The sequence below is a fragment of the Haliotis asinina genome, chromosome 3, assembly GCF_037392515.1.
Source record: "Haliotis asinina isolate JCU_RB_2024 chromosome 3, JCU_Hal_asi_v2, whole genome shotgun sequence".
NCBI lineage: Eukaryota > Metazoa > Mollusca > Gastropoda > Lepetellida > Haliotidae > Haliotis > Haliotis asinina.
Window position 1 is genome coordinate 61,170,696 of NC_090282.1, and position 15,087 is coordinate 61,185,782.

General features: G+C 40.0%; 1 pseudogene; it reads right to left on the minus strand.

Annotated features, from left to right (window-relative positions):
* Positions 1 to 879: 879 nt before the first annotated feature.
* Positions 880 to 14,619, minus strand: LOC137276965 (long-chain fatty acid transport protein 2-like; annotated as a pseudogene).
* Between the last annotated feature and the right edge of the window lie 468 nt (positions 14,620 to 15,087).

Sequence of the window (15,087 nt, forward strand, 5' to 3'; positions counted from 1 at the left end):
TACATCACCCATGTTTGGCAGTAGTGGACAGAGACAGCCCCACTGGCAAGTATCTAAAACCAGGATTTTATCTTTCTCCAAAAATTACACAACAAATGGAACATTTACCCGTTCATGTCAAGAAAAAACATTTATTTGAGCTGCTGAAGTTTAAAACTTGGCACTTTCACCCACAAAAATATCTATTTTAACATGTGAGTGTAGATTAGCATGTCCTGTGGCTAGGAAAGTCTCACATCTTATGTCGCCTACAGAGTTCCTCTAAAATGGATTTCATGCCACGACACAAACAAGTAGCATGTAAAACCGTGTCATCAGTTCATCTAAAACCAAGCAAGACAAATGTCATTGACGGCCACATACATGTATACTGTTTTTGAGCATTCCTGCTCAGATTACAAAATATATGTTAAAATCCAGGTGCACAATCCACAAAGTGTTCATGGCACCTTGATTCACAAACCTACAAGGAATTAATATACTTAAGAAAATTCTCCAAAAGCTTAGTGGATTGGAACCACGGACATATGTTTTATGAGTTTCTGTGACAAGAACACTGACTAATATCGCTACATCCGTATAGTAATAATTAATTCCATCACCTTATGAAAGACTCAGTCTTGGTAGAAGTTCGTGGATTGATTTTTGTTTACTCCCGTACTTAAAACATTACCTGGAAAAAGTAATTACAGCATACAAATGGACAAGCAATGTCGAATGGTTCACGATTACACTTAGTATCTCTTTTGGATGAAAGATGAGGTAAACGGTCTGCTCCAGATAAAAGTTGGTAACAAAGGATATTGTTGCAATGGAGTTCACTCATGTTATAATATTGGGGATATAAGGTTCCACTGATCAATTACAAGGCAACAGTGGTTCATGGTACAGGTCCTGACACCTACAATTCCGACTGGCGACCTCTGCCACAGCTACAACTTGGATGTGGTCAAGATTCTGGAGTATGTATCCTGTTTTATGGGAATGTAGGACTTAGTGACCTGGTCAGCAAAATACAGAGGATCATCCACTAGATTGATGTCAAATCCCTCCTTGACCAGCTCAACCTTCCTCTGTTTGAATGTAGCGGTCAGGCTGGCTTCCTTTTGAAGACGCAGAAACATTGGACGGGCATATGTAGCTAGATTTTCCTCGCAGTGTGTCCAGATTTTTCGCAGGAGCTCGGGGGTCAAGGGTTTGTCATCGTATAGTGTCAGGGCTGCCATGCCAGCTCGACCATCTTGCCCTAAAATGCAGATGCTCATCTAATCAGTTGATATCAAGGCGAGCTGTTACAAGACATATACATCATCATCTGTTTGTAAAGAATAACAATATACTGATTTTTAAAGCAAAAAAAACCAAACCCAATATTTCACTCTGAGGTGGTACACAAAAGAAACTGTATCATTCTACAGAGGCATCACCATTTGACTGGCTCGACACATCACATATCTAGATAGGTCAGGACCTTTTATGGAGGCTCGGAAAGATCGCAGTGCAGCAAGTTACGCCGGCGTAAATGATCAGATCTCCATGAAGCTGCAAGGGCCTACTCATGCATGTGAACAATGTACGACATTACAGTGGACGACAGTGTAGTCTCCATGTGAATGCCCACTTGCGATCATAACTATTTTGGGCGTTTTTGAGTAAAAGTGATAAAAAAATACTAGTAATCGGTAGAAAGATGCAAAATGTTTTTATTAATCTGCATTCCTTGCCATATCGACACTTTTATACAATCTGATGTCATCCGGGGTGATATTGGGGTCAGAAAATTATACTCACTCACTATATTTGGAATCCAGAAAACAGACTTACAATAAAGGCAACTGGTAAACTACATATTGGATAAATGTAACAAGCATAATAAGTGATAAAACACCATCAGGTTTCCCAACAAATTTCTTCCACAGACCTGAAACACCCACCTGGAATAGTGACGCCAAAGACATTGGCATCATGGATGAAATCCAGGGAAGTCAAAATGTTGGCCACCTCCGTAGTTGATACATTCTCACCCTTCCATCTGGGAACCAACAGCAGAGTTGATAACACAATAGTGAGAACTACAACATAGTTTTTAGATTTATCCTGAAGCACTAAACATTTTGAATGGTAACAGCTGTAAGACAAGCCACTAAGATAGCGATAAAACGGGATATCTATGCTCTGAGAAATATTGCAGCAACCACATCATATTAAGTTTAAAAGGTTTTGTTGTTTATTTTTAAAAATCAAAGAAAATCTTGTTAAAGAATCAGAACTTCCATGGGCATGAGCAAGTTTGGTTCTACGCTATTTAAAGCAATATTTCAGCAATATCATGGGATGGCTTAAATTCTTCATCGCCTTCATTTGCAAAATTTCAATCTCTGCTAAAGAAACCCACACCCCAAAACCTACTACCCTGGAAACCCTCCAGTTAAAAAGTCACAAACTGACAAACAACAATATGTGCAAACTATGATAACAATATTATTGTTTATTCCTATATTTCACACATTAAGATAAACATAATTAAACATGTCGCCCCAACGTAGCAATTGACACCTGCAGAGTAATTCTCGTGCATGTCGTGAATAAAACGCCGAAGTGGTGAACTGTTTTGGGCCTCTGTCAGAGTTTCACATGCACTAAGGGCATGAAAGTTTGTTTGCAGGTTACACATGCAGTTTGAAAAATATCACCACTGATCCCAGCAGGCACAGGACGTGTATCTGACATATTTTAGATGTTGATTCAATGTACCCATTTTTAACTTCTAAACCTAGAAGTTGATTCAACATTTACTAAATGTCTAAAATTAAACTGGCGTTTTCTTAATTTTGTGTTATTAGATACTTTGTATTCCTTCTTGAAACATGCATGTCTTCTTCACTAAATGCGTCTGATCTTTTTTTAGTTAGGTGTGTAAGTAAGTAAGACACATGGGCGAGTATATGGGGATGAAGTTATAGATACTTGTCGTCTGGGGTTAGCTTAAGGCACTCAGGACAAGGGTCGACAACGTCTAGCTTTCAACGTCTTCTAGACTTCCATTTAAACCATATAAACTCGTCACAACAATTTAGGGAACACTGATATTTTGGAATACTTTTCTTTGAATACATTTTAAAATTGGAAAATGATCATTTTGACATAGAATGACTTCTGAAATTGTGAGTCTAAGGTTACTGGAAACACATTACGACCAAAAGAGAGCATTGAATGATTTTGAGCTACGTAAATCTGAAAATGACAATATCCCAATTTCATGGAAATTTGGGTTGCGATCTACCCAACACAGCTGCCAAAAAAATTGAAAACGTGATCTTTCTCACTTGTCCTCCGAACGCAGGTGCTTCAAGGGCTATGTGTGCGAAATTTGGCTTTAAAAAGAGTGAAATTTGCGAAAATGCATCACATTGTGCAACATGCCTCATCGTCGACACCTGAGTATTGGATGAACGAGCTAGAGCTATTGGTTGGTTAAATGAGGGTGTTTCGCAGCGGGAAGCAGCTCGAAGATTAAATGTTAGCCCATCCGACATCAACAAGCTGCGTCATCGTTACCTACAGACCCAAAATGTACGTGATCGACCAAGGTATGGACGCTCTCGAGTGACAACAGGAAAGGAAGATCGGCTTGTCGCTCCTTGAAGCATTGAGAAGGAGAACCGCCACTGCAAACCATCTCCGACGACAACTGAGGACTGCCACAAGGACCAATGTTAGTGACAGACAATCAGGAACCGTCTGAGGGAAAGAAATCTCCGACCCCGACGTCAAGCCGGATGGGCACGGTACCACCTGCAGTGGACAAGACAGCAAATGGTCAGATGTCTTGTTTTCAGACGAATCAAGGTTCTCATTGCAACACAACGAAGGGCGAGCTCTTGTCTATAGACGACCTTGCGAACGTCTTGCTGACGTCAACGTTCGTGAGCACAATGCTTTTTGTGGAAATTGTGTCATGGTTTGGGGCACCTTCTCCTATCATCAAAGAACCAATCTCTACGTCATTAATGGTAATCTGGATGCAGTTTGTTACAGGGATAAAATTTTGAGACCACTTGTGATTCCTTGTCTGAATGCAATAGGCCATCATGCACTTTAACTGGATGATAATGCAAGACCATTAACCGTGCACGCTTAGTCAATGACTTTCTTCGACAAAACAACGTCACTCGAATGGAATGGCGCCGATTGAACATGCATGGGACCTGTTGGCCAGACGTGTTAGAGAAAACCACCCTCCCCTCAAGATCTGCATCAGCTCTCTCAGTGGCTGACTCTGAAGTGGAAGGTTATCCCACAGAACATGTTACAGACACTAGTAAACTCCATGAGACGTCGTTGTGCTGCATATGTGTGGCTTCAAGAGGCGGTCACACTCGTTTCTGATTGTTGCATCTGAGCCTTGATTTTCAATTTTGACCCCAGTGACTTTCATGACATCACCACATGATCATGTTATGAGATATCGAGAACTGATGATGAATTTTGATTTCATTACACTCACAAAATATAGAATTTACCACTTCTGTCTTTGTCGTTTGTTCCCGTCAGTTTGTATTCGTAAATAAATAAGTGTTCCCTAACTTCTTTTGAGTAGTATATTTAGACGTCTTTTCAACACATTGATAGGTTGTCATTTATACGTCTATTAGACGTTTATGTGCCTGCTGGGATATTCCACAACTATCAAAACTGGAACGTGAGAGGGCATAGGTATGCTCCAGATGGGTTCGACACACGCCAACGTTACAAGAATCTTCAACTGAACCTCTGTAGCCGTCTCTATACTGCTGCAACATCACAGGCAGACGGGCCCGACACAGGACAGGCCAAAAAGTGAGAGGCCACGAATGACAACACCAGCTGACTACTGGCAAGTAAGGACTTTACACATGAGAAACCGTCATCATAGGTTAATTCCCTTGATCACCGTGTCAGTCGACACACGGTGGCCAGACGTTATCGGGTAGCAGGTATCAGAGCCTACAGACCCTTCGAAGAACAGATGTTGACACCTTAACACAGACGTCATAGATTGCGTAGGGCCAGAGTTACTCGTCTCTGGCAACAACGAGAGGAACGGCGTAAATATTCTAGTTATGTCCCCGATCGAGTACATGTGGGGTGCACGAGACATACACGTGCGGAACGCGCTAACCCAAAACGGATAGACAGCAACTTACACAAGCCCTCCGCGACGAATGGTGTCGCATGTGTGCCTGTATTGATGAAAGGGGTGGACATAAGGACACTAAAGTGATGGTAGTATGTACCCCAGTCCCTGCTTATTCTCTTAGTGATGGAAAACTCGTTATCTCAGATTGGGTAAAGATGTTGTTAACACCACTGCATTTTGTTTTGGCTGTCTGGGTACTCTGGTCAATGATAATGAACCCCCTGGAAAACCTTGTATACTTTCTTTTGCCGATCACTTTATATCGCCACCATCAAATGTAGATACCCATTTCCTCAAAGGGTTGTGATCTCAGATTTCCAACTTCTTATTTAATAATTGCTCACGATTTGATGAAAATGTTGAATAAAATATATGGTGCGCTCGCATATTAGAAAGACTGGTAATTTTCTCCCTGTTGCACAGCCCTATTTCCACTGCAGTTTGCCTGTGATCACATTTGTTACTAACCTGAAAGTGTCACCAATTCTATCAACAAAATACAAAAAGTAGTCTCGGTCGAGGTAGAGGATATCACCGAAGTTGAAGTAACAGTCGCCTTTCTTGAAAACATTACGGACTCGCTTCTTTTCATTGGCTTCGCGTGATGCCTTGTAGAAGTTGAATTCTTTCATCTCGGGAGCAAAGGCTGAGATGAACAGGCCCTTCTCTCCTACATAAAACACACAAAGTACTCAATAAAAATGTTCAAACACCTCAGTTGCTATATCCTTATGATAACCATCGTCGTTGCTTTTTTTTCTTTTTGGGATTCATCTTTCTTGTTTTCTGCCTTCTTTTTCTTTGTTTTCTTTGTTTGTTTTTACTCTTTCTTTTGGTACTGTCAATTCTTAAATATGGACATATGCACGTACACACATTTTGTAACAGAGTTTGAGTTATATTAACATTTCCACCATACATGTAATGGTGGCTATGCGGAAGTAGTGAAGCAGTCATAAAATCAGACGGATTTGTTTCTCAATCCAGTTTGAGAGCGTTTTAGTTATTGATTGTCCAATGAAACTGGAGTATTTCACTTAGTCACTGATGTTTTTATAAGACCCACATTGTCGATTACAAACAGAAGCGTGCAAATCCTCATACTTGTTTACAGACAACAAGAACCTAGTCCGTATAATTCGTATTCATTCAGGTTCAATAAGTGTTAGTCGGCAACTGTTTACTAACTCTGAATTACTGATGTTCAGAGCTAAAAAAAATTAAAGAACTCTAAGGATATTCATGTCATTGGTAGTTATTTTACAAGCTATTGCTGCCATCAAGTTCACAAGAGTGATAACAAATGACGGCATATGTTAGCAATAAACAATAGAATGACATAAACACAATGTACAATTGGATGAAAAGGAAATCATATACATAGTTTTAACTCTGCTATTTGTAGGAAATGACAATTGATACAAACAGAAACCAAACACATAATGATAAAACGTATATATTTATCTACTTTTCCATCTGTCTCTCTGTGTCAAATGTGATTGTAAAGCTAACCTGGTTTAACTTCTATACAATGTCCGTTGCTGTCTCTGATTGGCTCAGCCGTTGCAATGTCATATTTGACCAAAGTATGGTAAGTTGGACTCACCCTCTGCTGTAAAGATAATATCAATAAATAATTGGGACAAAGGGACATTTAAACAACCTTATTTGTATAATTATTTAGTTAGTACAACTATCAACAGTCACTGCAACTTCCGGATAATGTTTCACTGTATTTTTTCTAAAAAAAACCATCATCGTCATAAACATGGCCAAACGGTCAATGTCTTTGATGCAATGTTTTGTTATACTGTTTTCAGCTATGTGAAAGTCCAGACTGTATTTATTGTTAGTTCACTTATCGTTATTTATGAAGCTTGTCTGCCTACTGAACTCACCAACAATGGAGACAGTCTTCCAACACCCCCAGGTTTGTTACTGGGATTGAACAATAGTATATTTCCTTCTGTTGCCCCAAAGACCTCAGTTATTTGGGGTATCCTGAATCTCGCCTGCACCTGCTCCCAAATGTCTCTACGCAGACTATTGCCAAATGCTGCTCGAATTTGATGATTCTTCTCTTCAGGGCTCTGAAAGGAAAAAGGAAGACACTACTACCATGGAGAGAGAGAGAGAGAGAAAGAGAGAGAGAGAGAGAGAGAGAGAGAGAGACTGTAGCCAAAACAACAGCAGAGAGCACTCTATAGAGTAACCTCTTGCCATGAAAGAAGATACTGGAACTAGCATGTTAAACACATTGTAAACTATGACATGTTATAACACATTGTAAACTCGCCACCGATATACTGTAGGAAGACTCCCACCTTGTAAACTCACCTCTGGCCGTGAAAGAAGGTACCGGAACAGTTCACCAATGTACTGTATGATGGTGACCCTGTAGCGACAGCACTCCTCCCAGAAGTGAGATGCTGAAAATTTCCTTCGCAGAACCATAGTTGCACCTACAAAGTTTGACAGCAATATTCTTTAAATCTGTGTTGGTATGATTAAATTACCTTGCTTTCCTTAGTGCACAAGTACTACACATGTGCGTTTCTTTAGATCATTCAAATCCATTTATAGTTCTTTTTCTTTCAAGGAAAATCAGGTAGAAATGAAATCAGATAATCTAAAATGTATCCTCTTTTATAAAAGTGATAGTATATACTTATTCTGATTCATTTTATTTGCTTCTTCTCTTTCAGCCAGATAGACACAGAATTGAAACCTCTGTATCCATGTCCCCCAACAACAGTAAAACCACCTCTCCAGAACACACCACCCCCTGTGCATGCAGAACAGCTGTGACTGTGCAGTTACTCGCTACTCTCTCCATTCCTGGACCCAAACCCATTGCCCAAATTAGTGTTGAGTAGAAATAACTGGTGGGACATTCATCTGTGAGTCAGGATAAGTACAAAATAATATTTTTGCCAAACAGGAAATACATATGAACGGCTCTTATTTTACGCCGCTTGAACGCCCTTGGTGGATCAAATGTTGTTGCTTTGACTCAGAAACTCAAAAATAATTTCCGTGGAAGATTTGGGCGATTTAGGGATGAACACCAGAATGATCAACTTTGTTCTGAATGATGAACTCAAATTCCGCTTGTTGAAGGGTTGCAAACATGTTGAAGGACAAACCACCGAGATCTTTAGGATCTCAGAAGTCCAGTGAAGCTCCGAACCCTGATGAGGTTTTACTTGACGATGAGTGGCCCAGTTGCTGAGAATCCCTTCAGCGATGCAAACTGGTCAACAGTGTTCCATTTGTGATCATAAAGACTTCTGGTACATCACAAAGAAAGGGGCAGCCTCTTTTGTAAGTCATTCCTTTATACATGCCTTACGCAAAACTAGAAGACTTTCGAGTGTGGGTGCTTTGTGAAGAAGGATGTTTGGCCAGGTTGGGATTATTTCCCGCTATCGCCATCAGACTTGAAAACCACATTCTCGATGGCCAGTAAGGTGCTACCATTAGTCAGTGTCGGGTTCCTTGCACTATTTTTTCATAATTAGAATGTGATATTTCCCTGTCATAGACACCTGTCCGTACAATTTGTGACACACTGATGACGTTGGCTTTGATGCTGTCGAATAGCAAACACTACGTGTTTTGTAAAAATAGTCACAAAATATGGTTGACTAGCGGAGTGAATGCCTAGAGAAGTGAAAAGTAGAGAAGTTGACTGGTGCGTGAAGACCTGTTGCTGCGTGAAGTTCTGCGTGTTTGTGAAGGGTCGAGTAAGTGAAGGGTTGAGGAACTGCTGGTTGAGCGCACTCAGCTGCGTGAAACTTTGTGTTAAGTTTTGAGTCTGTGTGAAAATCTGATGCTGCTTGAAAGGCTAAGACTTTGTGAAAGTCTCCGTAGACACTTAGGAGTGTGAAGGCTTTAAAGATGAAGGTTGGACTACCCCAACTTGTGTTGGGGCTTTTGCGGACGTCATATCATCTACCTCACATGATGTAGTCTTCTGAAAGTCCTACGTGCAGGTCCCAATTTCTTCAGTCAGTGTAGCTGGAACTAACGCCCTTCATGTAAAAATAGCAGCTGCTGTCATAGAGCTGTCTTCTTTAGTTTGGCTAGATTTTGAAAACTCCGTGTTCTCCAAAAGGAGATTTCCTCTTAGAACGGCACGCCCTTATCCCATTTGTATTGAAAAAATCACACTATGTAATGGTGTTTCTTCTGTTGGCCGAAAAGAAATCGAGATTGACATTATTGTCCACAGGGAGCTGTATTGGAATGAATTCTGCTAGGTCAGTCATCTTGTCTGTGGGTGTAGACAACTGTGACTATGGTCTGGATTTTTTCGGCCTTTTCTTCTTCATCTCTTTTGCGTTGCACAACAAACAAGTATTTTGCACATTCGTTATTCCGTAAGGGGCGCAGAAACTACAGTTATTGCCGCATGGTGAACAAATTGGAAGTGGGTCACCACTGTCTGACACATTCGATTTGCAGATGGAGCGTGTTTTCATGTGACCAACATTAGCTGTAATTAAGATGACAACAATTGGTTAATTAAATATCATTCTTTAAAAAATAATCCAAGGTTATGATGATCAAAGGGTATATGAATCAAATCAAATCTAAGTGTTAATTTTGATGGATGACTAATTATTAAAGAGGATTGGCTTGGATTTCGAAAAAGAGTAATTTTCACTGAATCGTACTTGTGGGTGAAAATGGCAAGTGTCATCGCAAGATCAACGGGTTGCTGATGCGCATGCGTAGGAGGTGATGTGCTCGGGTGTTTAATTGTTCGAATTGTTCACAACTGTCACACTGCAAAGATAGATATAGTACAAAGTCTCCTCCACCAGTGTTACAAAATGGCTGCAGTGACAACAAGAAGCAACACAAGACAAAATATCAAGACTGCTCTCAGAGCTTTGGATACAGAGCTTCATTACCTTTCATGTCAAACATTTTACGAGCAGTCTATATGGCGGCTGTCTATAAAACCACGAGTTTGAATCGAATAATCCAGTGATCAACAACATGAGCATCGATCTGCGCATTGGGAACCGATCACATGTGTCAACCAAATCCGTGAACCTGACCATCCGATCCCGTTAGTCACCTCTTTCGACAAGCATAGACGCTTTCTGTAGCAAGCATCGCTTGCTAAGGCCTATTCTACCCCGGACCTTCACGGGTCTGAATTGATAAAACACATCTGGGAGCCCTTAAGGTTTATAAAACAAAACAGGCACTTGACATCACACCAGCATGTATAGACCCGTAGAGACCCAACCCGTCACCTGCGCTGTGGTACAGCAGCAACTTTATGTACAACACGTCATCCTTCTTGAAGTGCACCAACAAGAAACCAACACTCAGTGAGTGAGTTAAAAATTACAGTCACCTTGGCAATATTTCAGGCATATCGTCACTTGAAAGTTATAAATTCTCAATATATGATAAAACCTGCCAGCGAAGAGCAGTAGAATAACTAAAGAATCACAGATAGATAGAGAACTAAAACTAGCATGTATCTGTAAAACCTTTTATGGACACAAATTGAAAACGGGCTGGAGATCACCAACAATAAGATCACCAAGATAGACTGACGTATTAGAGACTGTGAGGACTTACGGTACCACTAGTACCTGCATGGACCCTAGCCACTGAGTGGTGTGAGTTTGATTTGCCTTACAAACATTGGTTTGGATTAGGTATAGGCAACTCTGGATTAGGTATAAGAGTATTTCTTAATTTCGACATACCAGCTTTGATTATTCCCATCAGTCCAAGGGCTCCACCTGCGCTGTGATACAGCGGAAGAACGGTGTACACAGTGTCATTGCTGGTGGCGTTGGTAATTGAAAGACCGTAGTTCATTGCTCTCAAATGAATAATAGGCGCTGGTTTGGGCATTCCTGACAGTCAAATGAGGATGATATCATTACATTTTACGTTACCAACCAGCAAAGCACTAAAATAAATAACAGATTATCAGATTTGTGACATGTTACTATATAAATATATTGTTAAGCACAAATTGCTATACTGTGAAAGCCTAATCAAACACAGAACCATGCTTAATAAGTATAGCCACAACACCTATTTCAGGCTCTAGGAGACTGCTAGTGATAAAGTAAAGTCCTGATTTACCGCGGTGCCACAACAGATGTGGCCCATGCTATGACACTTGACATCTGGGCAACGTTCATGAGTATTGTGGCTAAACGTGCCAGCTTATCGAATTTAACATGGATATTATATTTATGAAATGATATCTCATACTATCATTCTCTTCCCACAGAGGTTACTTGGCATATCTTCCTACGAACCTCTGTTCTAATACGGCCATATTTCGCGGTTCTCATAAAATCTCCTAGCGGCAAAAATTTATCTCCCTTTTTTCTGTTCTATTAAATTCAACTTGACAAATGCAAGCAATGTGGAGAAACAAAAATGACATGACTGAGTTCTGTCTAGTAGAAACATTTGAGTATCGCGCTCGGGAAGAGGTTCTAGTTATGACGATGCATCCGGAAATTTCCGAGATCTTTCGAACGATCACTTTTGAAACAAGGTCGCTGATTGCACTACTAAATCTGATTGCCTCCAATCACGAGTCTTGAACACTCACACCATGAAAGGGTCGTATTAGAACAGATGTTACATAGGAAGATATGACAAGTAACCTCTTTGGGAAGAGAATGCTCATACCATATAAATACAGTTTTTAACATTTCCCTTCGTGTCTGCCAAGCGTGTTCAACTTGTCACATAAATCTACTGCCATTCATTCTTTCATAAACAGACATATATTAATAAATATGGTCAATAATATATAATATTTGAAATATGGGCTCAAACATGTTTTAGGAAACAAAATGTGAACTTTAAACAAAAAGGTATGGAAATCCTTTTCAAGTTGCAGGCAATAGAAAGTTAATAACACATTGGTTAACTCTCTGCATTAGTTATCAGATCTGTGTGAAGTCTCTCCTTTCAATAAAGAATTGAACTCTATTCATCAGCAAACTCAGAAAGTATGACCATATTACCAGTAGTGCCAGATGTGTAAATATAACAAGCTGGGCTCATTGGTGTTAAAGCTGCACGGACACTGGCGTCAACCCCAGCAGGGGATGATGCTGCGATGAGATCATCAAATGAGATGTAGCTAGAAGGCAGCTGATTGGGCGAACATCCTTGGATATATATCTGCATGCCGCCAAACTCTCCTTCCTCAGCATGGACTGCATCAAAAAGTTCCACTCCTGCAGGAATTTAGAAAACATTGCGTTTATAAAACTAGGCAACAACTTTATAAGCTGCAAGAAATGGAGTGAGTGAGTTAAAAATGTTTACAGCATTCCAGTTACATTTTAGTCACAGAAGCACAGTGTGAGAGGAAACTATTAAGTGCTTCAGTTGCCAATATGGTAAAAACAATGACCTAAGGTATGGTGATAAAAAAACATGATCAAAGGTTTCTGGCATGACCAAGGGACATAACTCTACACAATGAATTTTGGATGATTGGACCTGTGCCCCAGGACAAATTTCAGTGACGAGAGTTTCAGTATTCCACACTGCACAAGCTACAATGTCTCGAGGTAGATTGGAACAGTATCAGGCTTTTGACCAAATCCTCTTTAAAGATCATCCAGAGAATATTTCTATTCTATTATGAAATCTATCCTGGAATAATCCACCGAAATAATCTTGCTCCTTCAATTCACTGGAAAATTCTTTTTTGCACATAAAATACACCCTCCCTCATTCTTTAGATATATTAAGCACATTGTCATATAAGGCTGGCATAATCTATAAATTATACCAAGATCTTGTTCAGAAGGTCCATTTTGAATGGTTGTTGACTTTAAGCTCGGAGTGACAGTAATTCTTTAGTAAGAGGAATGGTACTGGTGTTTGTAACTAAAACTCAGTTTGTCTATCTGTCCAGGGTATTTTTAGAAACAGAGTGGAGATACAATGTACTTGGTAAACAAGATCGACTGTCAACGGTAAAACACAGAACACTCAAACACTCCAGCTGCTTCAAGCTACAACCTTGACATCCCACAAAATGACGAATACAGTCACTGTTGGGTAACAAATGTTAAAACCTTAAATAATCAGAATCATACATCATAAACAGGAAACACTTGAAAATATCAAATCACCTTGTCCAACGATGAATGCCTTGGCTCCGCTGGCACTGACTGAATGACTTAATTGTTTCTGACGTAGGTTAAAGTTGATCAGAGCTGCCTCAATTCCCATTTTCTGAAGACCTGTAACACAACACATGGGAGTTACTGCGGCTACCACACTTCTGTTATGGTTCAGTAATCACCTGGAACATCAAATGAGTCAGACTATTATGACAGAATGAGGTCTGAGATGATGAATGATATTGTGTGATTTCCTCGCAGTCGCAGTTTCAATTATTCCAAAACATCTCCAATACTGCCAGAGTGTATTTACCATACTGTTAACTAACCCCTGTGTAATTTGTAGCTTGTGGAGCTCATCATGGATACTTCAAAATCATGTGAACATATTCTTGTTTCATGTTACAGTGATGCGTCATTTATGTGGAAATTTATCTGTCTGTGCCCAGCCCTGACAAATGTGTGGGGCTATGGTGCAATGTGGTCCTGTCTGTTACAACCCACAACGACATACACCTTCCACCACTTTCACACCAGATAATAACACATTTCATACTGAAGTCATACTGACGTGGCCGTCCATCTAAAAATGACATTTCTTTGATTGCTCAGTTAATCAACAGCGAAACATCATGTTTCAGCTGTGAGTAAAATGCTCACTTTTTACCATGGGAGACAAATGTTATGAGACAAGGCAAATGAACAAAATACTCTATTACTTGCATATTTGATCACGTGCTAGAAGAAAACAGTAATCTAATTAATGAACATGATAGGATTTTCATCCATAAAGTGTTATTTCAATAAAGTAATACAAGATAAATATGTATTTTATCACAGCATATATAGCAAATGTCCATTCCATACGTCTTAAAATTAAACACTGTACACGATAAGTTACACAAACTATTGCAACAAAAATCACAAACATATCTCACCAAGAAATGTCCACACAAAAGCAGGTTCATTATAGATCATCATGGCAACTGTCTCCCCAGCTGACAGCCCCCATGTCTTCACAACATTTGCTACCCTATTGGCTTGTTGGTCAATGTATTCATAAGTGAAAATATTGCCTTCAAAAATAATGAATGGCTTCTTTGGTTGATTGTAGACATGTTTCTCAAATCTGTCAATCAGTAACTCCCCACTTTCAAAATCTTTATCCTTTTCAGCTTTGAGGCGCTTCTGGACCTTCATGATCTTGAGGTCATGATTTATCCAAGGAAACATGGTTCTCCAGGCCACAATAGATGCTCCGGCTGCCCCAACAACACCATACACAACCTTGTCCGACATGCTGCCAAATGTATCTGGTCACGTCTGCCCTCACATGAAAGGTCACCTGGAAGAAGAATGAGCACATGAATCATGATGGTGCTTCATACAGCATGAGCTAGGACTGTACGCTTTGCCTCATGCTGCGATCATGTATCAATACAAATACTGATATTGATTGCAGATTACTATTTTTATGCGGTGGATTTAAATTGAACCCAGTGAGATACGTTATTTGCCATATTTTCATGACTGCGGTTTGTGAGGTAAGTTGACTAGCATGTGTGGTTTATCATGTTTTCATGACAGTGCCAGGCCAGTGAGATAAGTTCATTTTGTACTGTTGTCTCTTACCTTGCAGCAAGCATTACTGAATTTCGTGCCAAAATAGAAACACCTGGGTGAGTGATTGAATTTTATACCGCTTTTAGCATTATTCCAGCAATATCAATGCGGGGAACACCAGAAAAAGGCTTCACACATTGTACC